Source organism: Columba livia, chromosome 2, assembly GCF_036013475.1.
Source record: "Columba livia isolate bColLiv1 breed racing homer chromosome 2, bColLiv1.pat.W.v2, whole genome shotgun sequence".
Taxonomy (NCBI): domain Eukaryota; kingdom Metazoa; phylum Chordata; class Aves; order Columbiformes; family Columbidae; genus Columba; species Columba livia.
In genome coordinates, this window is record NC_088603.1 from 118,925,697 (window position 1) to 118,951,390 (window position 25,694).

The 25,694-nt window shown below is 40.7% G+C and overlaps 1 long non-coding RNA gene across 4 annotated transcripts in view; it reads left to right on the forward strand.

The window, feature by feature from the left end:
• The window catches only part of LOC110359098 (uncharacterized), an 85,599-nt gene that overhangs the window by 37,489 nt on the left and 22,416 nt on the right, over window positions 1-25,694 (forward strand). For all 4 annotated transcript variants that reach the window (XR_010470557.1, XR_010470558.1, XR_010470559.1 and 1 more), the window contains one exon: window positions 1,256-25,108. This is a non-coding gene — a long non-coding RNA (uncharacterized LOC110359098). The remainder of the gene's footprint in view (window positions 1-1,255; window positions 25,109-25,694) is intronic.

Sequence of the window (25,694 nt, forward strand, 5' to 3'; positions counted from 1 at the left end):
ATTAATCCTCTGTCAGGGTGCAAAATGTATTGTAATACAGAAAGAGAAGGAAATACAGCAGATAAGGAATACAACACTGCTTATGTTTTCAAAGTCTTTGAGTGATAGAAATAGACTGCAATCAGCTGCAATATCTTGCATTGCATGCCTTTTAAAAATTCTAAATTATGACTGAGGTGATAAAATACTCTGAAGTATAGATGTGTAAACACATGTAGGTGTCTGTAGGCATGAAGAATAAAAATTAAATCACTGTAAACATTTCCTGACTGGCTTAAAATACATATTTTAGATAGTTCTAAGCTTTTTCAGTATATTTTCATTTTTTTTTATTAGGCTGGGAAAAGTGTTCCTGTTGTGTAAGAGAGAGGTATAATATTTAAAACTGTCTGTTACAAAGATTACTGTCACTGTTGCACGCTGAGCTTGCTTGCTCTTATGGGAAAACTTGGCAGCATCGGACATTACCAGATACCCAAAGGTTATGAGTTAGTGGGTAAAAGTGAACAGGAGCACAGGTGTATAAACCCAAGAGAAGAGAACAACTCAATGAACAGGAATTATGAACACATACAAGAAAAAAAGAGCAGTTTGGTGGCATTTGGGTTAAAGCTGCAACTTTTCTATTGTGGAGCTTGAATGCACCTTGACTGTAATCAGGAATCTAAAAGAAATGGATCCCCTTCAGCATCTTTCCCCTGAACAACTCTAAATGTTGCAGTGACTTCCATTTGACCTGACTGGCATTGCCTGAATGGGCAGGGACGTGGGGGGAATGAAGCTCAGAGCTGCTGATACATTAGGGAAGGGTGCTGATCAAAACATGGTTTGTCTCAAAGAAGCAAGGAACGGAAGGTAACAAGCTTTTGGTTTCAGTTCTTACCACTCTTGAATGGTTAAAAGGAAGAGAGTGCCACGCAATCAGAGCTAAAATTTCATTAAAGGCATTAGAGAGATTGAGTGGCTCTCATTTACACCTGTGCAAATGCGGATTTGGTCCATGAAGTCTCACTGCCCACTGGTGGAACCGAGCTTGGTGCCTCATGCGTGGTCGCTGAGTCTGGCAGCAGTGGCAGGCAAGCTGCTATCAGGAAACGAGGCATGTGTTCCCCTCCTCAGATCTGTGTGCTAAATGCTAGGCCTGGCCTGACAGATGTTACAGTGCCTCTGAGTAAGCAGGGAAATTATATACAAAAGTTTCCTATTACGGCTGGAATAAACAATTTCTTAACTTTTGTGTATGCTTGTCTTTCAGGGAGGCACAGAGCTCTCTGTCTGCAGTACTGCTGAGTGATTGCCACAGTGTTATGGATCCCAGTTCCTCTGGAACCCAAGAGAAACTCCTTTTCGTACTACTACACTGACTTCTCAAAGGAAGTTTTAGAAGTGCTTCATAAGCATAAATTAATTCAGCCAAACAGCCTTTCTGTGATGTGGGAAACTGTGATGCTTAGCTGACACCACTTACTTGACTTGCTTAATATTACAAACTGCATCAGTGATGCAGGTAAGAACCAAACTCAGGATCCCTATTCCTGTCCCAATTGCCTTGCAGAGTAAATGCACACAAGGCAAACTCCCAATACTCAATGAGAACAAGAACAAGTGGCTGGATTGCAGGTAGTGCACCTTTGCATAATAGTGCAAAAGCAGTTCCTTGTATAAATTCCTCCTACCCCTTCAAAAACTAGCTTTAATGAGGGGAAAATGCTCTAAAAGCTCTCATAAACATGGTGCAGATCCTTTCCTGCCTGCTGTGGGTTTATTTATTTATTTATTATATATATATATATATATATATTAATTTTTACATTTACATTTATTTAACATTCAGAATCTGAATTCTGACTTAGGTAGCTAGGTTAGCTGACTAGTCTTTAGGTTTGGTTCCCTCTGGAGTACCAACAGACAGGTGCGTACCTAGGAGGTTATTCCAGAGAATGATTCAGAACAGAAGTCAGGTGCTCAGATTGGAGGTGAGTGCCTGAAGCCTTGACAAACTCTTGTTCTCTGATTGCAATAGGTGGAGCTGGAATTCATCTGACAATACAGTATAAAAGAAGTGAAATACATATGACAAAGACTGACAGGTGATTATGCCTGTGACATACTTGTACAACTATGAGGGTTCTAAGCAGTAGGAATAAATGTAGAAATATCTATGTCACAGGCAACTGTCTGGTTCAATACCCTGCACCGAACACAACTCAGAAAGTGTACATTACTTTTTGAGGGCTGATTAAAATTGTCAGTTTTGCACTAGTAATGGGGCAACCTGTTGTCGTTTGCCCCACCCCTCCACCCCTCCATCCACCTGACATAAAAACTGCTGCCAGACAGTAGATTTGCCAGTCAGGGAGGCTGAATACGTGTGAACATTATCTGAGGTATCTTGGATATCTTTTCTAAAGACAAGACAATGACATTTCTCTGCACAAGTTCAAACATGACTCTTTCCCGTGTTGCAAAGAACTGTCAAATTGAAGAACAGGTACAGTGAAAGCACTTCTTTCCCAAACTATTCAAATGAGCATCACCTTACATAAACAGAACCTGGCTAAGGGTTGCATGAAAGATTTGTCATAGCAAGAAGTAATATTTGAATGATAATATCTCTAAATTTATTCATTATTTAAAGTTACTCTTTTACATAGACCTAGAGGAGTCTTTCCCAGGTAACCCCTGAGATAAAGTTATCGGAATCTGGCTCTCATCTTCACAGCATCCTGCTGTAAATAATGCCTTTGCACATGGTATCTCCTACCAGTGGTGATTGCAGTAACTCTTTGGCTCCCAGCAGAAGTAGTTGGGGGTGTGGTAAAGCCAGGATGCAGCGAACATGATTCATACAAAAAACCTCAGACCTTGGACTGGTTGTAAGGGATTCCCACGTTTATTATGTGGGAAAGTGTTGAACATATTGTATAAATTATACAATGGAGCTGAAAGATTGGGATTTCCCTGTGTTAGTCAGTTGATTACTACATAGGATTTAGGCCATCATTAGAAGAAAATAAAAATCTGTCTTGTTATAGACAGCAAGTCATCATTCAGAACACTTTTTAATTAAAAGAATCCTGGAGAAATTAGATGGTGATGCAGAAATTGGTGCAACAATTTATTTGCTTTTGCAAACAACCACAACTTCTACAATGAAATGGCTTGATACTTACTTTTTTTTTTTTTTTGCTTGAAAGCAGCATCTCTCTAGCAATTCAGTTATATTACAAAAGACATGACCTTTTTTTGTGGTATTAAGGGCATTTATGTTGTCTGGCTGGGGCTACTTCAGTGATTTGCTAAGGTGCAGTTTGGAGGAACCCAGATTCCTCATATGGCCAACGTACAGAAAACAGGCATGATTCAGAGAAGCCAAGCTAAATGCCTAAAGTTTGAAGGAGATGGTGTGAATACCACCTGGGCTTGTACTCTGAACCTAATTTTTCAGTAATTTGTAGTTTTACTGCAAAATTTCTCTTGGAGCTCAAACTTCGCACACATGAAGTCAAAGAGACTTGTAACAGCCACCAATTTGTAACAGCTGAGGATCTGGCCCAGGTTCTGTAATTTTATTTTTAATAGCTATTTGGAAGAGATTATTTTACAACTTGCTCTAGTATGTACGTTCCCAGTAGACTGCTCAGGTAATTACTTGGGCTGCAGTTCAAATATTCCACAGTTTGAAATATACTAGTAGAAAAATCTATTTTTCTGGGTATAGAATAGTCACTTCTTTGGCATGTGTAGCTATTCCTTCGCAAACAAACCCAAGGTTTTAGGAGTACAAATGAGTGAACATGCAAAAATTTTCAGTGTGTGTTTAGGGATACATTTGGAAATTCATACCTTTGCACAGCAAGAGTTTGGTACCTGGCAACACATTAGTTTACACAGAACAAAAACGGAAGACATGATCATGAAAAAGAAGTATAACATTGGAGTGAGGTCTTATATGTCATCTTGAGTGCTGCTGATTTTCTCATTGGCATATTTAAAAGATACTGCTTTTATACCTGTGACTTTCTCTTACATTCACAGGTCAGTAGGGGTTAGTTTAAATTCCTGTGCTATATTTATCTAGATATTTATATTATGCATTTCCATGATGAATAAAAAATTAAAGTTCTCTGAGCTACAATGAATTGAAGTGATATTTTAAAGAAGGTGTTCAAGGCTGATAATTTGGTGCTTTAAAGCGCCTCCCTGCATAAATGTGAAATTATTCTGAACTGGGCACAGTGGATGCATAGGATAGCTTCATAAGTTAACTTTCCCAGGTTAGAGTCCTGACAAACTGCCTCCGTTTGGATTGTGAAATGTATTTGCTGGGTGTATTTCTCAGCCCTGCTCCTGATTTCCCATGGAACCCTGCCCTTTATATTAGAGGTGAATAATTAGATCACTGGCTTTAATGTTATTATGCAGCTTGCCAAGGTTTGGTATGCTATCACTTGCTAGAAGGTGTTCTCGGTCATCCCAACCATTCTAAGGCAGGATCAAGTCTTTATTTTCCCTTGGGAATCAACCTCAGGGTGGCGTCACTCAGTCAATGCATGACTTTTCTTTCAGGGCTTAACAAGCCTCACCAAAGACTAAATGGTGTATTGTAAAACCAGACCTGCAAAGTCTCACACACCTAACAAATGAGTCCCACTCCTTTTTGCTTAAGGAAAAATTAAAACAAAACAAAAAATAATAAAAAAAAAAAAGTTCTTGCCTAAAGGGATTTCTCAGTGCTATGAGAAAAAGAATCAAGTCAAACAAATATCTTTCTCATACCTAGAGACTCAGTGACATTATCTTTTGCATGACACCATAACTGTGCTTTGGTGGTAGTGATTAAATGGGGTTCAGCAGAAGTCTGTCTGAGAAGTTCTGTGTTTAAGAGAAAGGACCTTTTAAAGGACGGGTTATTTGGCTTGCTAGCAATTTCAAAAAAAACTGAATAAAAAGGGTTTGGATTAGATTTAAGGATATTTTTTTTTACTATTTTACTTATTTTCCCTTTACACAAAATAATTGTGCAAAATGGCTGCACACAACATGACATATTTCAGCACCTCTATTCTGAAAAGGGACTGTGACTGGAAATTTTTTCTAGCTCCAGTTAGAACGACCTGGATTTAATACTGTCTCGGAAGGCAAGTTAGGCATGGATTTTTTGTACATGTCATGATTTTACATGCTATAGGGCACATATGAGGGCTCTAGAGAGAAGATTAAATGGGCACCAAAGAAATTTGCTGTGATATTGGGAGCATGTTTCAAGTGAACAGCTGCTTCAAGTTACAATATCAGTGCTTTGTCTTTATTCCACCTGCACACTCATTTAATCTAAATATACTATAATGAATATCCTCCTAACCTGAAGTATTTAACCTCTAAGAACCCTTTGTAGGTACAGCATTACCTTTTCATTTCACACACATAAACCTCTTTTCTCTCTAATTGGGTCATTCCCTCTCCTCCCATAACCTCCACAATCTGCATGGGGGCATCCATTTTTAAATAATAAGACACATAATTAGCCAGTAATATGCTGAGGGTTAATGAGTAGGTATAATCTTATTAACCTAATGGAAGCTACAGGTGTAACTAGTAAGCAGCCCTAGGCTTCCAAAGAGTGCAAAGGAGTTATTGCTATCTTTAAATAAAAGTTAAATAAACATGATTCGTATCTCATTTCTCTTCATGTAACTTGGCATTCCAGAAAGCTTTATGATTTTGGCTAAGATAATCAGTTACTGCAAGCAAAAGGCTAACAGGCTTGCCCTATCTGAAATTGTTAGCAAACCTGATGGTGTTGATAGACATTTCCTATAAGACCCTTAGATAGTATATTTGCCTTCAGATATTGTAATATTTTGTTGTTGTTTTCTAAAAATTTAATTGGAAAATTAAATTTGGAAAAATATTTATACATTTCTAATTCAAGATCATGGGAAATATTCTTGCTGTGTTTTAGTGCACTAATATATTAGAGTGAATGTGATTTTCTGTGAAATAATGTATATGATTGCTGTTATCATCATGTATATTGTGTATAGTATTGTACTTAGTTGCTATGATCTTAGGGACCACTAGTCTGTATACCAGTTTGGTTTGTAGGCAGCACTTTTTCTGGCCTTTCAATGCAATTATTTACATCCACAAATATGAGTGTTAATGAAAAGCTGTTCTTTGTAATTTCAATTAACTCTTGAGCTTCTAAATGAGAGTGACCTCAGACACAAACACTACACATACAAGGTACTTACTCTTCATATTTGAGGCATATTTTTTATAGATAGGTTTTCATGCTTGCTTTAAAAAAAAAAATAAAATTCTTTGCAGTTTCTTAAGTAATTTGATTGCAGTCATTGACCAGAATATTTCCCTGTGATAGCCAAAGGCACAGTATGTTTAAATGTTCATTAACTTCCATTAATCAATTAAATAAATTTCATTAAGATATTATTGAGTGAGGAGTTTGCATTGTATTACAAAAGGATTCTTAGTCCTAGATTTCTTTTCTTGGAATGCCTCAGAGCTTTTTTTTGGTTCTATTATTGTTAAATGCTACTTCATTGGCAATTATAATTTTTATCATGAAAATACTGTGCATTTAGCAGATTTTTCAATAGCATCTCGCTTTTTTTTTTTCTTTTTTTAAGAAGCAGTGCATAATGTAGCATGCTAGACCTTTGATGTTCTCTGGAAAATGAATAGTTACTGGAGGGCAACTCCATCTAGCCATAGGTTACTCAGGTCTCGTGGGAGAAAAATTAAGTCCCATTCTGTCTGCTACCAGCTGGGAACGGGCGGCTTCCCTCCGTCTGCCTCCTCAACCTGTTTCACCTGCTCCCGTGCCAATCCCCGTCCCTCCGAGAGGCCATGGAGCAGGAGATAGGAGGTGGAGCAGGGCAGCAGCCAGTGGAGCCCGAGGTCTGCTGGCAGGGCTCCCCAAATTGCTCTAAGCACTGAAGCTGGCAAGGGGTGAGGGTGAAGCAGGTGAAAGGGTGTAGTCATTAAAAAAAAAAAGAAAAAGGAAAAAAAAAAAAAGAAGGGACGGGTGGGAAAAGGGGTCAAGACAGTTAATTTATCAGGGATGGTTAGAGAGATGGTATTCACAAGTATATTCTTCTGCCTTGAAGCTTAATTGCTCAATGATGAAGATACCCATCCTTGATTTCCATGGAGTTGTCTGACAATCCCAGCTAAAGTTTGCCAGAGATCTCTGCTCAGTCAATGACTGCCAGGACTTGTTCCTCTTTCTCAAACCTCCTTTGCTCTGTATTTTGTTTTGTGTTCAAATGTTGCTGTGTCTAGGCACAACAAAGTGACATGGCATTTTTCTGTTCCCATCCCTGATTTTTTTTTTGCAGCTGTACATATAGGACACAATTGGTGTGCCTATTTCACGACTGAAGAAGCAGAAGAGTTAAAAGCTGTATTTTCAAATGTGACCTCAGTATCTGAAGAGCTAGATTTCCAAAAAAATTCAGGACAGGTGGAGAGCTCTCAGGTACAATGATGCCAATGGATGTTTTCCAATGAAGTCAGGAATATAAGGCAGGAGGAGACCTCTAGGGCAACAGTTCTCTGCTGTCACAGGTGACCACACCACAGAGCATTTTTGTGGACAAGTCCAACTCTATCTAAAAGTTATGACTAAAGCTTTGCTTTTCCTATTGAGAATTGTACCTGAACTTTCCTCCTATCATCTCTGAACATATTGACTTCAGAAGAGTCATAGCTTTTCTTCTACATTATCAACTTCAGAGGGGATGTACACCCACAGCTTTAATTGATGATATTTCCAATGGGCTTATTCCCAAAGGTGACAAGATCAAAAGCAAATCCCCTTGCGATCATTACCGATAGTTTAAACTAAAAACTGTTCCGATCAAGAATCAGCCCATGTTAGAAAATGTATTGCATTACTGATGTCTCCTGTGCCTTGATACAAATTCAGAACCCGTAAGATTAAAGTCTTAAAAGAAAGAGGCATCATGCATATATGATTTTGACCAATAAGAACCTATGCCGTTGACATTATCATTCAATAAAATGTGCTGAGTTGAGGGAAATGAATGCATTGTGCAATGCCTGACAATTATCTCTTAATAATTAATCCTTCTTTGTTTGTAATCTCGTGAGAAATATTTTTTCAAGTGTGGCTGGAAGGAGCATTTGGGTGAATCCTTATGGTCCTTAAGCCATCTTAGTATTTTATTTTTTTTTTTTTAGTTTAAGGCCTTAAACCAAATTTTCCAGGTAATTTTTTTTTTTTTCTGTCTGTAATCTTAAATCATTGTAACGTAAAAGCTGGGTGAACATTAAACAGAAATCGCCTTCTAGCTAAAAAATAGGACTAATTAATTTCCATAGTTAGAAGCCTAGTTTGCCTCCCTTGGCTTTCTTTCTCCATGAGTTCTGGTTTTGCAGTCTCAGCAGATTTATGTACTGCCTCAGGTTCAGCTTAGACTTTTGCTAACTTCACTTTTTATTGGGCTTGTTGTTTAATATTAACAGATGTACAAATGAGCCATTATTGGGTTCTGATCATGAAAATATGCTGATGCAGGTAACTAATTTCCACACATTCGTGTTTGCAGAGTCAAATCTCTGCAGCCATTAAACTCAGTGAGAACCATCAGGACAGAGAATACCCATTAATTTCTTTCAATTAAAAGGCTTGATTTTCATTTTCCTTGAGAGTCATTTGCATATTCCTAGACAAGGTATAAAGGAAAATAAAATCTTTAGTGCGTCATACTACTGCTTTATTACTCCTACAATAATAAAGATTAAATTTAAAATTTATCCTGCAAAATTGTCTGCAAGCTTCAGTTTAAAGCAAAAGCAACTTGACTGACACTCCCTTTCTACAACAGCTTTTCTTAACAGTCATCTTATTATTTTTTTTTTAAACCTAGCTATGTTTTTGATAAATGTTATGGTACAAAAAATAGGCAATACTGTTGCTAAAAGCCATCTAACTGTATTTTCTGCTCAGAGGTTTTTCCCTGGGAATTTTCCTCAAACTTAGGATTTGGTGTGGCAAGTTCCTTCCTATCTGACAGGAGCTAAGCATTCTCAGTCCTTTTCTGGAGACAGCTGGCTCTTCAAGGAACAGGTTCTCAAGCAGAATAGTTGTCTCAGGTCCTGGTACGTGATCACCAAAATGAGCATCGCTTAGTTTTATTTTCTTGTCAAATGACCCAGTGAAAGTTAGCCATAGCTTTCCCACAAGAAAATTGCTAGTTTTCTCCTCAGTCTTTATTAGATTTCATTATAGATTCAAGAGAGAGTAGTGTCAAACAGCTGACAATTTTTTATTTAACAAAACTGACAGGAGTTAGGTGGCACGGAACTGATTAATAACAAGAACTCTGGAACAGATAATTTATTTAAGAGCAGTACAAAAAACAATTAAAAAAGCATTAAGACATGTTTTCAGTGGTTATAGATCTGCTTTTCTCTGGGACCATCAAAGTTGTTAATCTGAGTGTCTTCCAACATCTCTATGAGACACAAATTTGTGTTTACTATCGTGATTAGTGTACAGGGAAGCCAAGCCTCCTACTTTCAAAGTGGCCTCTAATTTTGGTTCACACCATTACAGTTCACTAGCTTCAGACAAATAAGGCTTGATTATCAGTACTACTGAATAAGGCCTGCCTAAAATACTGGAAAGGAGAAATTACAGAATTTTGCAATAATTTTTTTTCTCTCGCTTGCTCCAAAAAATGGATCATTTAAATTGGTATATGAAGTCCAATCTCTACTTTCTCTATGTCTCCAACAATACAAAATCAGATTTTTTGATGTATTAAGATTAGTATTGTATGTTTGGTCTCCCTTATTTTTAATTTTTTCTGGTGGATATTTCTTACACTGATTTTGGAAAACTTGGACTCTTTTTCTGTCCAAAATAATCATTTGCAACAAACCTTTCTTCTAGTGTAATATGTGTAGCATTTTTGGGAATGTTAGCAGTTTCTCTCTGAACAATAGGAAGACTGTGTCTTAGACAGCTCTGGAAAGGATTTAGAGGTCAAAGAAGACAAGTCACTCAACATGAGTTCCCAGTGAGATGTTCTGGGAAAAGACTGATGCGGTCCTTTGATATATAAGAAGGGGAGTTGTGAGTAGCACAAGGAGGTGTTTTTACCTCTGTCTGACACTGGGGACATTAACACTGAAAATACTGCATACTGTTCCTGTCTCTTAGCAGTGTTGTTGTAACTATGGTGGTCCAGGGATACAAGGAAGATTTGTAGGAAAGGATACTTTTTCTAAAATTATTATTAATTTTTTAATTTTATTTTTTTTTATTGGACCAGCTAACATACTTCGAAAAATGTGGGAACACTGTTGGGCCTATGGGCCCTTCATCGCATCATGATGTCTGCATTAGGAAAAACTGGCAATAGTACAGAAAAGAGAAATAAAAATGAGAACAACCCGGGAAAAAAATACGACAGGGGAAGAAAGAGAAGTGACTTAAGGTGTTCAACATATTAAAAAGGATACCAAGTGCATTAATGTCCAGCACAAATTCTTGGTGCTAGTGGGTACTGTGATTTGGAGACAAAAGTCACACTGAGGAGGAAAAGAAAGACATAGTGAAGAAGAGAGCAACAAGTGCAAATAAATAAGAAATAAGGCAAAATGATTTAGAAAATAAAGATGGAAGTAACCATGCCATGTGTATGTGTGTGTGCATGTACATGTACAGGTGCCTCCAATAACTTTTGAACTTGTTTCTCTGCAGCCACTCTTGGCAGGGGGGAGGGTCTGAAAAGCAATTATGTTTCTACAGGTTTTATGAAAGTAAGTGGTCAAGAATATGTGAAAACTCTCTTAGAAGAATCCTGACAGAGGCCTGTAATGATCTGAGGTACTGTCAGAGCTACAATGTGAGTTGTCACATTAGCAAGACACAGAGGATCCACAAGGAGCTGGGGAAAAGACTTTGAAAATGTTTCATATATGGGAAGAAACTTTAATCAGAGCTCACAGCTTGTTAGGCGTCGAAGTCAATCAACCATGAAACATGAATCCATAGGGGACTAAGCTTTATTAGTCCCAAGCCTACATTAGTTGTGTAATACTTAAGGTGATTAGCTGTTGGGATAAACTTCCAAGGGAGAAGGGGGTTTACCATCTTTTGAAGTCTTTGGATGTCTTTTTTGGAAGACAACGAAACACAAGTAATTGGGTTAACAACAGAAATAAGTGAATGCAATTGTATGGCCTTTATAATAGAGAAGGGGAGGCTGGATGATCTAATGATTTCTTCTGGCCATAAAAATCTATGAATCCACGAATTATAAATGCAAAGTATCTCAGACGAGCCTTGTGAGGAATTGGCATGATGTGATTCAGCTAATTAACTATATAGCTACTGCCAAACATTTGTGTACGTCCAGGTGAAAGCAGCCCAGCTTGGCTACTGCCTTAACGTGCTCCACTCTAACATCTTTCATTGTTGTCACTGGAATGTTAATAGATGGCGGCAGCACAACAGGGGTGAGGACGGACAACTGGGAAAAGTTTAAGATAATGTCATCAGAACTGAGTGCTGTCACAGTATAATTGCCTCCTGCTGGTACCTAAATGCAGAGGAACTCACGGAAAATTAAACATCAAGGCATGTCCATTTGCAAAGCTGGAGATACGGGTCCTGTGGCAATCTCCTGTTACAACGGGCTTATTTCTGCTTTACTAAATGGATATGGAAGCAGTGGACCAATATTTGCAACTTTTTTTTCCTATGTGGTCGGAAGCCACGTGTACTTTCTTGTGTGCTTCATTTAGACCGAGGAATATTGTCTACTAAATGATAGATTTAAAAATGTAGATTCAGAATGGATTCTGATTCTGCTGTTAATTTTTCTCCTGCTTACGATCTCCTCTAGCTTCTGGGTCAGGGGCACTTTCGATGTCAGCTGCAGAATAGGCATTTTAATTCAAAAGTACCTATCAGTTTGGACATGGCAGAAGCACTCCCCCAGCCAGCTACTGCCGCTTACTTAATAGATAATAGGTTAAGATGTCAGTCAGTTTGGGTTGTGTGTCCTTACATAAGACATACAGCACTGCAGATCCAGGTATTGTGCCAAATGTTTAACAAAAATAAACTTGGAGTTTCTCTGTAGACTTTAAAGGAAGTGAGACAAGGCTCTGAATTTCCCCTTCTGTATAGAAAAAATGTAATACTTTATTGTGAGAATTCGTTAGGACATGCTAAAAGAATACAGAGAAAAAGGTGAGATTTACATATATTCATATGACTCCAGCAACTAGTACTTCAAGAAAAATACTGGTTATTGTAAGAGCTGAACACAGGACGACCATAAGAGTTAGCAAGGCTGCTTTACAATTAATAATGCATGACAGGTCCAGTAACTACCAACAGCTACTTGTTATTCTTTTGTTAGCTATAAAACCATGTTACATTTGGATTTGGTTTTCATAAATATCTAAGCTTGTGGGGATCTGGATTTGGATTTTGGCTTGGATTCAATTATAATTTGGATGTTATTTATCTGACTAGCTGAAGCCTCTTTAATCTGTATCATTCAATACAGGGCAGCCACCTAGCATAAATACTTCTGTGTGACTGATGGCATTTTGGTGAAATGTTTTTAATCCCTAAATATTTTTCAAGACTTGCCTATACTCATCCTTGAATAAGTTCACTTTAAGCCAGCAATTTCACCAAACTTCTTGAAAAGGTTTCCTGAGGAAAACACATTTCTCTTTTAATAGGTGTTTGACTTTCTTTTAATCGACAATGAATGATTTAAAAAAGTTGTCACATGTATGGTCACCTCCGAGAGATAATGCGGGATTGATTTCTCTGGTGCATATTTCTTCATTCTTTCCATAAATTTTAGCTTATTTGCTGCACTGGTGAGAATGCTGTATGGGTGAGCGCATGGCTTTTCCACTTGTATGAATGCTGAGAATAGAAAATGCAGTCTTTAGGATGCAGAGGGATCATTTAGGAAAATGCAGGGCTGATAGTGCTAATCACGTGCAGAAAGATCAGAGTGCTGGAGGTGAGCCTGACTCTGCAGAGGTGTGCTCATTCATAAACATGAGAGGCACCTTTCACATCGTGCTTAATAGCATTTTGTGTCAGAGGCAATGGGGTTTATTCTGCTATGTTATCCTGTCAGATCTAGCACACTGAACAGGGCAGAACTGGCTTGATATCAGAGGCTGAGAGTTCTTGGAAAACACTTAAAATATTGCAAGAAGTATTTTCAGTACAAATCTCTCAGGTCTGAGAGGTGATTTTATCAGATTTCCTGTACTTCCTCCTTTTCTCTTGTCCTGGCAATATATATTGCTGTCGTGCTATATCAAGATATAGATATCATCATGAAATCATCATTACATCTGTACCAGCCCTCCTGAACTGGTAATGCATGGATGTCAGAGCTTAAAATGGTACTATTAGAGTTCCTGGATTCTGAATGAATATTGTACTGACCATGTATTTCTTTAAGTATAGGGATACTAATCCTTTTTTCTTGGCAGAACTCCTCTTTGGATAGTTTTATTTACCCATTTAAAATCCCCCATAATTTCATTTGAAAACAGAATCGTATTTAACTTTCTCTCCTGTTACACTGCATACACCCTTGTTCCCATCTAGAAACAAACCCTACATTTTGGTGATGGTGGAATCATTCTAAGACAGAAGTACTCTTTAAGTGGCAGTTTCAGGAAAGCACTTTGAATATTTTGAGGTTTATCTGTATAAAAGCTCCCCTTCCCCTATTTTGATTGTGTGCTTAAGTACATTCACGAGAGCTTGGGCACAGATCTAAAGCTAAAACGTGTGGACTGCTCTCCTGAATACTGATATGTTCCTAGTGCTGGGCCTAAGCTTATAAATTGCATTTGGATTCTTAGAGATGAAAGAACTGTTGTTCATGTTTCATTGTGTCTTCTCCTTTATGATAAAAGCCACACTACTGAATAATAATATAGACATCTGTTAATTTATGTGGGCATGTTAAGACGTATGAGCTCCAACAAAACAAAAAGATCAATAAAAATTTGGAAATGATGTGGAAAACATATCAGAAAGGAGTTTGTATCATATACAGCTGGCCTGCCATGTTCGGAAAATTGCGTACATTTAGGAAGTGCTAATACATGTATTTTCAAGAATGCTTATTTAAATCTACCTCTACCCCCCACCCTCCCTGCCCCCACCCAAGAAAATTCTGAAATCCTTCAAGCAAAAGCTTTGAAATTGGACAAATCGTTCTCACGGCCCCCATCAATAAAGCAGTGTTCTGGCTCTGCTTTAAGCAAAGTGCAGGAAGTTTAGAGCCCGAGCTGTGAGCGGAGGCCCTGTGACATGGTGAGGTGTTGCAGCTGATCCGCATCAGACACCACAGCAATGCCAGCGCCTGTGTCTCCACTGCCAGTGGCTCATTAGCAAGGGGTGAGAGGACAGGCTACAAACAGAGATTTGCCTTCGTGCCTTGGCATTTTGACTTTCTGCGGCTCTGACGACCAGGGACTCAACAATGTGCCAGGGAGGATTAGATTCGATATTAGGAAAAAATTCTTCATGGTAGGGGTTGTCAGGCATTGGAACAGGCTGCCCAGGGAAGCGGTGGAGTCACCATCCCTGGAGGTGTTTAAAAGGCATTTAGACGAGGTTCTCAGGGACATGGCTTAGTGCTAGAGTTAGGTTGGTTATAGTTGGACTTGATGATACTGAGGGTCTCTTCGAGCCTAAATGCTTCTATGATTCTATGAAGGGAAGGGCAGTGCCCCTGAGCTGCCCCACAAGCTCAGCTACACTGCGCCATGGCGGCAGCTGACAGGGCCGGCTGCAGCACTTCAGCCAAGCAAGTCATTGATAGAGAGTTGAAAGCATTTAATAGCCCTGTGCTAGAGAACAAGATCATTATTACAGCAGAGCTGCAAAAATAAATACGGGAACGTAACCCAAATTACCTCATAAAATGGAAGAAAACAGAGCGCTCGGTTTGCCCTGTTTGAAGTACTGGAGGAAGCCCCAGGGCCTGGCTCTTCCCTCACACCCACCGGGGCTGCTGGAGCCGGTGGTGTTTGGCCGATTTAAAGGTGACTTGAGACCAAACAGGGCTTCTAATGCGAGTGGACATGACTGGGTTAAATTAATCTCGGATGCAACTGCAGGGACTGGAAGTGGATTAGGCTCCAGATCACTTAGGCGCTGTGAGAGCCGGGGCACCGGGGGACTGAGCCCCGCAGGCAGCCCAGGGTGCATAGCCGGCCGCGGGCTGCCATGGCTTGGGCTGAGCGGAGCTGGGCTGGCCGGGCTGTGCTGCCTCGGCGCAGTTGGACTGGATCACGCCTGACACCGGCAGAGAGGGAGCAGCCGCGGCTCCAGCCTGTCGGGCCGCTCGGCAGGTTGATGGATGTGCTGGGCTGCGAGCGATCGCCACCCCGGCCAGTTCAGCCCATCCACAATGAGTTACAGTTTCCCGGTCTCCCTCCCGCCACCTCCTCCTCCACCCCTGCTTCCTCCTCACTGCTGCTTGGCCCGCAAAGCCCTGTCCTCGCACGGCGGTGCCTGCCGGGGTGGGCTGACATCACCCCGCTGCGCAGCCCTGGGTGAGGGAGCAGCGCTAGCCTGACCTCTCTAACCAGGAGACATTTTCCTCCGTGGTTGGACTGAGGTTTAACTAGAGCTGGGACGGGGGCCTGGCTAGTGAGCAGGACCCGTTGCCATCCCGCCTCTCGCCTCTCTGCCCGAGGGAGCTCGCAGTGCATCCATTCTCCCAGGGAAAATGTGCTCCAGCCCCACCGTGTTCCCACCAGCTTCTCTTTTCCTCTCCACGCATCTGTTTTCGTTTTCTTCACGTTTATACTTTAAAGATGATGTTTGCCCCTCCACATCCCTTCTTTCTCCCCTTCTCCCACCCCCCTGCCCTTCCAAGGAAGATGAATTTCATCTGCACCTTGAAACAGGGCAAGAAACAAAAAATATTTATGGGTACCAGGGGAAGGTTGAACTGTAAACCACCACTTACCCCTACATCTCTTATGAAAGGAATTAGCATTGCAAAATTTACATGAGGAAAGAGAAAAAAAAAGAAGACGTGAGAGAAGCATTTCTATGATGTGAAAATGCTATGCCTCATACCCATTGAAACTGGAGTGAACTGCTTCTTCACAGAGCCAAATCTGGGGCACAGCCTTTTTACTGTAATAGTCAAATTAAAACAAATGGCCAAAATTAAACACTCCAGCCCTTGCTGAATGTCAGAGTTCAAGTGATGAGGAAATATGCTTGTAGCAGATTGCTTTTCCTACAGTTTTATTTGAATGAAGTCTTAGGGTGTTTTTTTGAAACAGTTTTAAGTGTATTCAGAGATATTGTACAGATAAAGATATGTAAGAACATAAAAATACCAATGTATGCAGCCAAGCACAAACAGCTTATATGCCTCTAAATCCAGAAGGGGCCATAACAACAGAGTGTTCGGTACGGGTTGTTAGAAGCCCATGCAAAGATAAAACTCCAATAAAAAGTACATTCTTTTATGTTCAACCTTAAACGAAAGGCAATGTAAAATGAGGATTTATGTTTGTGGGGGCAGGCAGAGGAATACAGGCCCTTTAATAAGCTGGTGCTACAGGAGCGGGAGCAAGCCCCAGCGGGGTTTCAAGAGCTTTCACTGGCAGCGGAGAGGGCCTGAGGGAACCCGGCTCTTTCAGAATGAGGCTGAAGTGTTGGGGCTGGGCAAGGTGTATAAGGATGCTCAGCATATTGGCTGTTTCCTGGTAGAACACCTAGGCGTAAAGACCTAATTTCTTCATTTTTTCCTTTTTTCATTTTCCCTGTTGAAGTCAGTTTCGGAGTTTGCTTCTAGTGACCTTTACCCTCTGGTTTTTCTTTGAGCAAGGGTGATCCCCAAAGAGCCTTCAGACCAAAATCATGTTACTGTTGCCTTCAGTACAAGCAAGATCATGTTTTAGAATTGCCCATTCCGGTATTACTGTAGACTTGCAGTAGCTGATCACTGGTGCAGGAGTGCTTAGCTGTTATAAGGAGAGCAAAAAAGGCTTTTTCTTTCCTGTGTTGGTATCCCCAATGGGACAGTACATAACTGCTGGGGATGGAATATTTGGTACTCTAGTGAACTTGGGCTAGTGGATCCTAACAGATAACAGACTGAAACTTGAATTTTCTCTGACTGAGGCTGTAAAATCTCTATCTCTGTTGCTTTCTCAGAAGAGGTAGAATTGGAAGAACCTCAGTTACTCGGTAGCTTTTCACCTGTGTGAAAATGCATCATACTTATAAGTTCTCCCAAAACCTTACTACATTCTTGGTTTTTATATGCATCTAGATACCGTTTTCTTGCTTCTGCTGAAGGCCAACTGAACTGAAACACCAAATAAGTCAAATTTAATTGTCTCAATTTGAGATTGATAACAGCATTTTCAGAAGAGAATGGTTCACAAGGAATTGCTGGCAAGGGTGTAGGACTTGATAATATCATGCTAAAAAAGACAGTGTGACAAGGTTTCTTTATTCCTACACTTCTCTCCCAGAGACAGTCAGACTTGTCATTTGTTCAGTGGGTTTACTAAATTAGTTTTCCTCCTGAGTATGAAAACAACTGGTAAAATACACTCTTACACTGAGTCTCTGTAAATCTTTTGAAGAATGGAAGAGGAGAGGAGGTTTTGTTTTCTGTTTTGACACCAGCATTTTTATCCAGGTCACTTCTTCAGTACGATAGGATTCAACAAACCTGATGAAATGGAACTTCTGGAAATGCAGTCCATGGCAGAGAGCTGAAGCTGATATGGATATCAACAAAAATCATAAATGACAAGTAAATGTCAGAATAGCTGTAGTACAAAATTTTATAATTAAATATTTGTTCTCAGAGCTCTTAAAAAGTTCCTGAGTGTCTACTGGTACATTTAAAAGCAGTTTTCCTAAATTCAGGGCCAATAGGTGTCGGACAACCCACTTACACGTTGGGTTTATTTTGTTTCCCTCAGTAATGTTCATATGAATTTTTGAGGACTTCAAGGTAGCTTAGGAGACAATGTATGAGACTATTGTATGAGGACACCAGTTTTAGAGGTGACATTTCTAAATTCAGCAGCAGAGGGAGAAGAGGGTCTGACCGAAGATGCATGGTCTACCAACATCCATCTGCCTAGTGATTTTGTTTAAGAGCACAAGTATCACAGGAGAGGTTTTCAGTGATAATAATCCATTAAGTGGTGTATCTTGAAGCTCAAATGACTCCACTGAGCTTGGTCTACCACTAGAATCAGCTGGTAGCCTGCAAGTGAAATGGGGTGGATGCTTTAATGTTGTACCAGGATTGGTGCACTGTGCCTGGTGCCCACTAGAAACTTAGTGCTCTGATTCTGTCCTGCATTTCTACATAGGAAGTGCTGGTAAGATGTCCACAAAATGAAACAGATTTTATATGGCACATGGAAACTCTGCCCAGCAGTCTTTTCTTTGGGGTAAGGTGATCTGGAGAAAGATAGTATGAAGAATTGCCATTTTTTTCCAGCTACATGGGACCATCTCTTTGGATAATTTTGGGGTTGTCATTCCCAAACCGAGGCTTTCCATGACACTGGAGGTTAACTGTGTGGAAAAATTCAGCTCTATCTCCAACTATTCTGATGCTAACTTTAAGATCATGGGACAAAAGCAATAAAATCAATGAAATCTCTCTAGATTCAAAGAACTTTGAATTAAGACAGATTTAGTTTGAAGTATCTGAGTAGTCTTGAGTTTAAGAGTGGTTGAAATTTTAGTGCCAAGGCACATTTGCATAGATATATTTATATAATGTGTTATATGCCTAGTAAAAATAATGAAATAGCAATTTTTTAATTTATTTCTAATAAATAATATATAGGAGTTTTAACTGGTGTGTTTAGTATAAAACCAACTAATTTCTGGTGCACAACTGGATTTTAGAAAATTGAAAAGAATAAGCATAAAGGAAAATGAGTTTAAAATATAATTTACAATTTCAGGAAAAACAGTAATCTCATGGCATAAGCGAAAAATACTGGAAAATGAAATGGATTTAAAGTTTCAAATGTTTTTATCAAGATCAGGGAAGGTCATGGAGATTAAGGGAAAATAATTGCTGAAAATGAATGTAGCTTACTTATGCAAGGTCTAAAATATAACAGCAGCTTTTAGTTATGTATATAAGAGGAATGGAGTCTGTTTGTAATGAAATGCCTCTGCTTATGCTTTGAGATATGTAGAACTACAGGAGAAAAAAGTCCTGGACAGCTTGATATTGCAAAGAGAGAGGATCCTTGTGCAAGTGTAGTTCTACAGGCAGCACATCCTCACCTGTGTCACTACTTGTGTCTCAATAAGACATAGGGAACACTCCTGATACGAATAGTGCTTTTTGGAAAACATATTAAAAAGCTTCTTTGCAACTACTAGTCTTAAGTGTTCTGTAATCGTTTCTCTGTCAGTAGAGTTAATTTACTTTGAGTTGCCCTAATCCCAGTTCTACCTGGGATCCTTCTGTTAACCTAATTATCTCTGAACTCACAGGTTGGATGTGGTATTTTCCTCACTTTCCTGCTCTAATCTGTTGGGTCATGTTGCTGCACATTATTACACATCTACTGCTGTCCACTGCAAAGAGGTTGTGTTTCATGACTCGAGTCTTAATTAGGGTTTACCAAAATGTTTTTTCAGTCTTGGAAAGCAAAGTGCTAAGTTATTACTATAATAATATCTACTGTTTAATTACATTTCAGCAATGTCTGTAATGTTTTGGGTATGTTTTAGAAGCTCACCTTCTTAGGACTGAAATCTCTGAAACTTTTAATGTGATTTAGATCTTTGGTAGGTTAACAGTTCTAGATGCAAGCTGCAGTCCTTTCCACCTTGTTGCACATTGATCCAGCCCACCCTTGTTAAGCCACAGAATACTCTAGAGAAGCAGAGAACTCCCCTGTATACATTAGATGAAGGGCTGAAATGTGGGCACAAGTTATGTGATTTGTTCAAAGTTGTCCAGCAATTTACTGGCAGAGGTGGAAGCAGAACCCAGGTGCACCAGCCTGGCCCTTCTGGCTGGTCTGCACAGAGAGGGCTGGAGCATCCTGGAGCACTGCAGACGTTTTCAATCTGGCATCCATGGGTGAATTTTAAGAGATTCACCATAGATAACTAAAAAAAGCCAGTGCGGGCACACAAATGCAATAGGCAATGCGTGCCTGCCGTGACAGTGATTAATGCTCACAGAGTTGGAAACTATTGGGAATAAACGAGTTTTTAAAATAGCTACCTTGGATACTGGTAGCACTGTATTCATAATGGCATGGAGCTTATTATAAATACTGAGTGTGGCATCCGTATGCTAGCCTGCTTCTCTCCTGTGCCACTGCCACCACTCAGGTATTGCTACCAACCCTAGAACATGAAGTGCGTGGCAAATACTAGGCAAAATTGTCACTGTGCCATGCTGTGGCTTGCAATGAAGCAAGATTTGAAAGCTGATTCCATGGATAAAGGAAAAATATTTTCAAGTGTTTTGGATAAGAACCACAGCATGAAATCTGGGTGGAAGTTAGTCACATCCTCACCTGATAAGGAAGTTTTCTTCAGTAAATGAGTTGTGAAAGCCTGCTTGCAATTAGATGGAGCAGCTCCAGGTTCTACAAGTACATTTTCTGGGCCCTGATTTGTTGTTACCAGATTTGATCAACGCCCCTCTAAGCACAGCAGCCAGGTAGGGATCAGATCCAAAGCACATGCTGAGGGCTTTTAGTTCTGGATAACATCAAGTGGATTGGACTTAGGTACTTCTGTGAAAGGGCTTGATATCCAGATAGGAGAGGTCATAAAAGCCATATGAAGGGAAAAAAGCCAGAGGACTGAGTTGGCTTGCAAGTGAGTTTCCAAGGTCAGGGCATTTTATTTAAAAAGCAATTACAAAATTTGTTACAAATGCTGAGGGACCTATGAAGGGATTAAGCAATCTTGTTAGTGGTACAAACCCTCTTAGGAGAGCAAATCCACACATAGGCTAATGAGGCTTGTGTGACTGTAATATCTGAGCAGAGTGCAGAGTGACTCTTCCCCTGCAAACAATGATAGGAAAAATGTTGCTTGGCTTTGAAGAGAGGCCCATTGTGTTCAGTCAGATGCAAAGGCATCTTGTTTAGATTCTTGAAGGAAGAGTCTCAGGCTGGGAGGCTGGCCGGGAGTCTGGGCAAAAAACAGTGGGGGAGGAGGCTGAGGATGCAGACCGGGGCAAAACATCATTAATGGTGAAAGCAGTAAAAGGGAGGAAAGCAGAAAGGGAGGAAAGGGATCTAAAGATAGGTATATCTTCAGGAATATGTTAATGGATGCATGTGTATGCCATGCACATGCATATGCTGTACTGAGCCCGAAAGCAGTGTATTGCTGTTGAATTACTCAAAGTATGTATCTAAATCTTAGTTTCAAAAATCACAGCTACACATATTTATCTTGTGGTCTTGTATGCATGATTAAAATTGCCTTTCCTCCCCTGTGTGCATGGTTTTCCTTGGTTTATAGGCCATGACACTGCCATAATTTTTATTAAATCTCCCTTTTGCTGTTGCTCATCATTTTCCAAAATGCTATGTTAGTTTTTACTTTTTCCACCATTGATCTTGGCTAAAAAGAGAGTATTTTAAAAACTTGCAAAGCATATCACTGGACAGTATGTGTATTTTGATCTCTATGTACATCTTTTCATAGATCTACACATTTATATTGCTTTCTTTATGGGGATGGAAAGCAGAATTGAGACAAATAAATAAAAACAAACATGACATTGCTAATAAAAATGACCAGGCCGTTGCTTCAGTGTCAGAATGCAATTAGATCTGACCAGGGACTGGAATTCACTTCTCAGCAGGCCTGCTTAATGATTAGTTTTATTGTTTCTTCATCACCCCTACTGGGGGGTTCATTTTTACTGGTAATGGAAAAAGACTGTTGCCCCTGGAAAAAAAGCTGGTCATGAAAGACAAAGGGCTGATTGAGGACTGCAAGGCTTTTAAGCCCACATACCACCTCTTCTTTTGCTGTCCTGGCTGACAGCAGGAAAAACAGGGAAAGGGGTCAAATCTTAAAGGGCCTTCAGAGTAAGGAGCATCATGCTGCACAGGGAAATTAGCTGGAGAGGCTTTTATAGCTTAGAGCTGTTCTGATCACTGTTGTAAAACAAATGGAATGAGAATCTTTGCAGCAAGATATTTCAGGTACCAGACATTGCTAGTATGACGAGTATTGCGTCTGAGACAGTAAGCAGGGTTAGCAATATAACTGTGGTTTGCAAACACCTGCTCACCCTCACCATCCCAGCATGCAAGTACAAGTACACTTCTAGCAACAGCACGAAATTTCCCAACGGCCGCAGCAGGTAAAGACTAGTTTAAATCCTTGGCAAAACTTGTGTGCCGGCTGCTACCTGTTCGGAAGTGTTTCCAAAGGGGTTTATTATAAGCCCTGGCATAAATAAGAATACAAATAGTTCCTGTTTGTTTGCTTTAGTTAACTGGGTATGTGAAACATATAGTGTGTGACTCACAAAGTTGTAGGATCAGTCTGAGGCAGAATTACAGACGTTGTGCTATCTGATTTTATGAGATGTAACAGGTGTCTGTGAAGGCAGCTTCCCCATCTGGAAACACCGCTTCAGGGAATTTAGGCTGCTGGTGGAGGAAAGGCTGGTTGGTTTGCACTAGTGATGGTAGTTGAACTACTGGCGGAGTGGAACTGGTGGTTTCTTCAGCTGAGCACCTATAGGCTGAGGTGCATGTTGAAACCACAGTGACTACATGTCTGAGTTCGCAAAAGCTTCATGACAAAAGATACAAAGCTGAGAGAGTCTTGCCAAAGACCAATAACACTGCTCCCTCCCTACACGAGTTCAGACAGACAGATAAAAAATAAAATAAAGCTTTTAGAAAATCTTGATACTATAAGTACAAGACTATCCACTGGTGTCAATGGAATGAGCCTTTAATGTTTAATAGTGTAATAAATCACTTAATAATGAACATCCATTTTTTATGATAGAATCTAGAACACAGCAAGTGAAGAGGGAGTTAAAATTACACAGTATGCATGTAAAAACAATATGGTCAGCTGTGAGCCTCAGGTTTGCTCTCAAATGAACTGGAAATAACAGTGGCCTTTAAAATGGACTAAATTCTGAAATTAATCAGAAGCATAGGACCTGAAATTCGAACAAACCAGGGACATACTGGTGTCTGCAGTGTGTGTATTCATCTAAGAGAAGGGTCTCCAGTAAAACATTCTCAAGATCTATTCCAAGTTGGTAATTATGCCCCAAATGTTCCTAATTTTTATAGATATTCAGCTCTTATAGGTTATTATCATGGTGTCAGTCAGGGCCCATACTCTGCATGTACTGGCACATCCATGTCACTTGGTATCCCCAGGCTGTGTGAAATTCACCTCCCCAGCCTGCCGATGAGTTTCAAATAATCAGATTTGGAGTGAAACAGCTGGAAGGGCTGGCAGGAGCTGGAGATCGGCATCGAGCCTTGTGGCAAATTCTTGACAGCCCTTCTGTGGTTTCTTCTGTGTCCTGCAGGCAGCACCATGGCCACTGTGCTGGCTCCTCCTTGCAATGCATTGAAGCAAAGGAGTCCCCACCAGGCAGGATGCAGTAGGGCACCCCTCTGCCCTTCCTCTTCTGCCAGGGTTTGGGCTTTGGGAGGACCTCTGTGCTTTTCCCTTCAGGTCATCTGCTCAAGAGTCTGGACAATCACTCCTTGCTTTTGATTTGGAGGCTGCCCAGGAAGAACAGAGAGCACACGTCCTTCTTGAGTGGATTGTGCAAGACTTAGATCCAAATGCTGTTGGCACAGAGATTTGACAAGCTATCAGTGCACAGCCACAGCCAAAGAGACTTCTCGTAGTGTTTCCTATCTTTTGCAAAGCTGGTGTATCAGGATTTTGGTAGTGTAAGCTAGACTCCCTGTGAACTGCCTGGCTTCAAAGCAGGTCAGGGTGTGCTGTAAGACTGTTCTGCTTGTCCAGTGCTTTGTGTGACTTCCAGAGGCAAGGTCTTAACTCCCAATCCTGTGTGCATATACACATATAATATTCTGAGGAAGTTTTCCATTGTTTTCCCTCTTCCTCTGGGCTTTACTATGTGCGTGGGTGTTGGTGAGTCCTCCTGATCCCATCTAGCTCTCTAGGCTCCCTACAGGGAGACAACATTGAAGACTTCGAGAATACATTAAGGAAACAAGGTAAATACCTATAGGCCATGTTTGTGTAACCCGGTAGAGTCTTTGGGAAAGGACACCCCTTTTCTACACAGACATTAGGGCACATGAAGCCTATAGAGGCAGGTGTTGCCTCCTCTCTCCTATGTGAGCTACCTAGTAGTGGCATCAGTAGGCTGGAGTGGGAATCTGGAAGGTGATTGATCCACACTTTCCCGCAGCTCACATTTTCTCTTCAAGCTCCCTGGATCCCCCCATGCTACAGGGCTACCAAATAGTGGTGTAAGCCAAGTAGTGCTGTGTGTTAGGGTTGTGAGGTAGGCGTGGTACGGATAGGATGGGTATAGTGCAAAGCACTAGAAAGGAGTTATTGGGGATGTCACCAGGTTTTATGGGACTCGTGTTGTGCTTAAGGATGCTGTAGGTGATTGTGCAATGGTGCACTCCACCATTGCTGTAGTGACTGTGGCAGAATGCAACCCCCCTCCCTCCTTCAGTATGGCACATCTCCCTCTTTCTCTGCTACTTGAGGCTAACAGCTTCTTTTGTTTGGCCCTGAGCACCCTGGCTCCTGGGACATTAGAAGAAGGGAGTGCCGAGGCACACTGAGCCGCGCCCAGTGTGGGGGATGTTTGGAGGCTTCAGGGGCACCCACAGACAGTGTGGGGGTGCAGAGAAGCTTCTGGAGTGCCTACAGTCAGATCTGATCAGCCAGTATAAAAACGGGACTCTTGTCGAGACTCCGCCCATTGTCGCGGGTCTCTCGGAGCACGAGCAAGATGCTGCCGCCGAGAGCCCCCCTCCCTGGGATGGGGACTGCGCTTGCCTTGTCGCCACGTGTGTAAGTAAAACTTCTCGCAGGATTGCGAGTATATTTATACTTTTCATGCACATATGCACGTATAACTTTCCGTGCTCCATATGAGTGCGTGTAAAAGTAATCCTCGCAGAATCGCGGGTGTATTTTCTTTCTGTGCACACTTGCACGCGTAACTTTCCGTGCCCAATACGAGCATGCATACTTTAAATTATTTCCTCGCACAATCGCGAGTGTATTTTCCTCCTGTGCTTCCACATAAGCATGTGTAGGATTCCGTGCACATTTGCAAGTGTAAAATAACTCTCACAGGACTGCGAGCGTATTATAAATTTACTCTCACGGAATAGAGAGTGTACACTTTCTGTACTCACTACGAGTACGTGTATCTCTTTAAAAATAATCCCGCACCGTGTTTAGGCAAGTGTGTACTCCTCTGGGACTCGGGGACGGCTCCGGCATTGTTTTGGGTGAAGCCACGTGCATGCACACTGTGGACCGCCTGTTGTATTAGTTGCTGTCTCAATAATTTTCCTCAACTGATATCCGAACCTGTATTTAAGTCACTTTTGGAGTGCTAAAACCCTGTTTTTCACCGGTTCAATGAAAG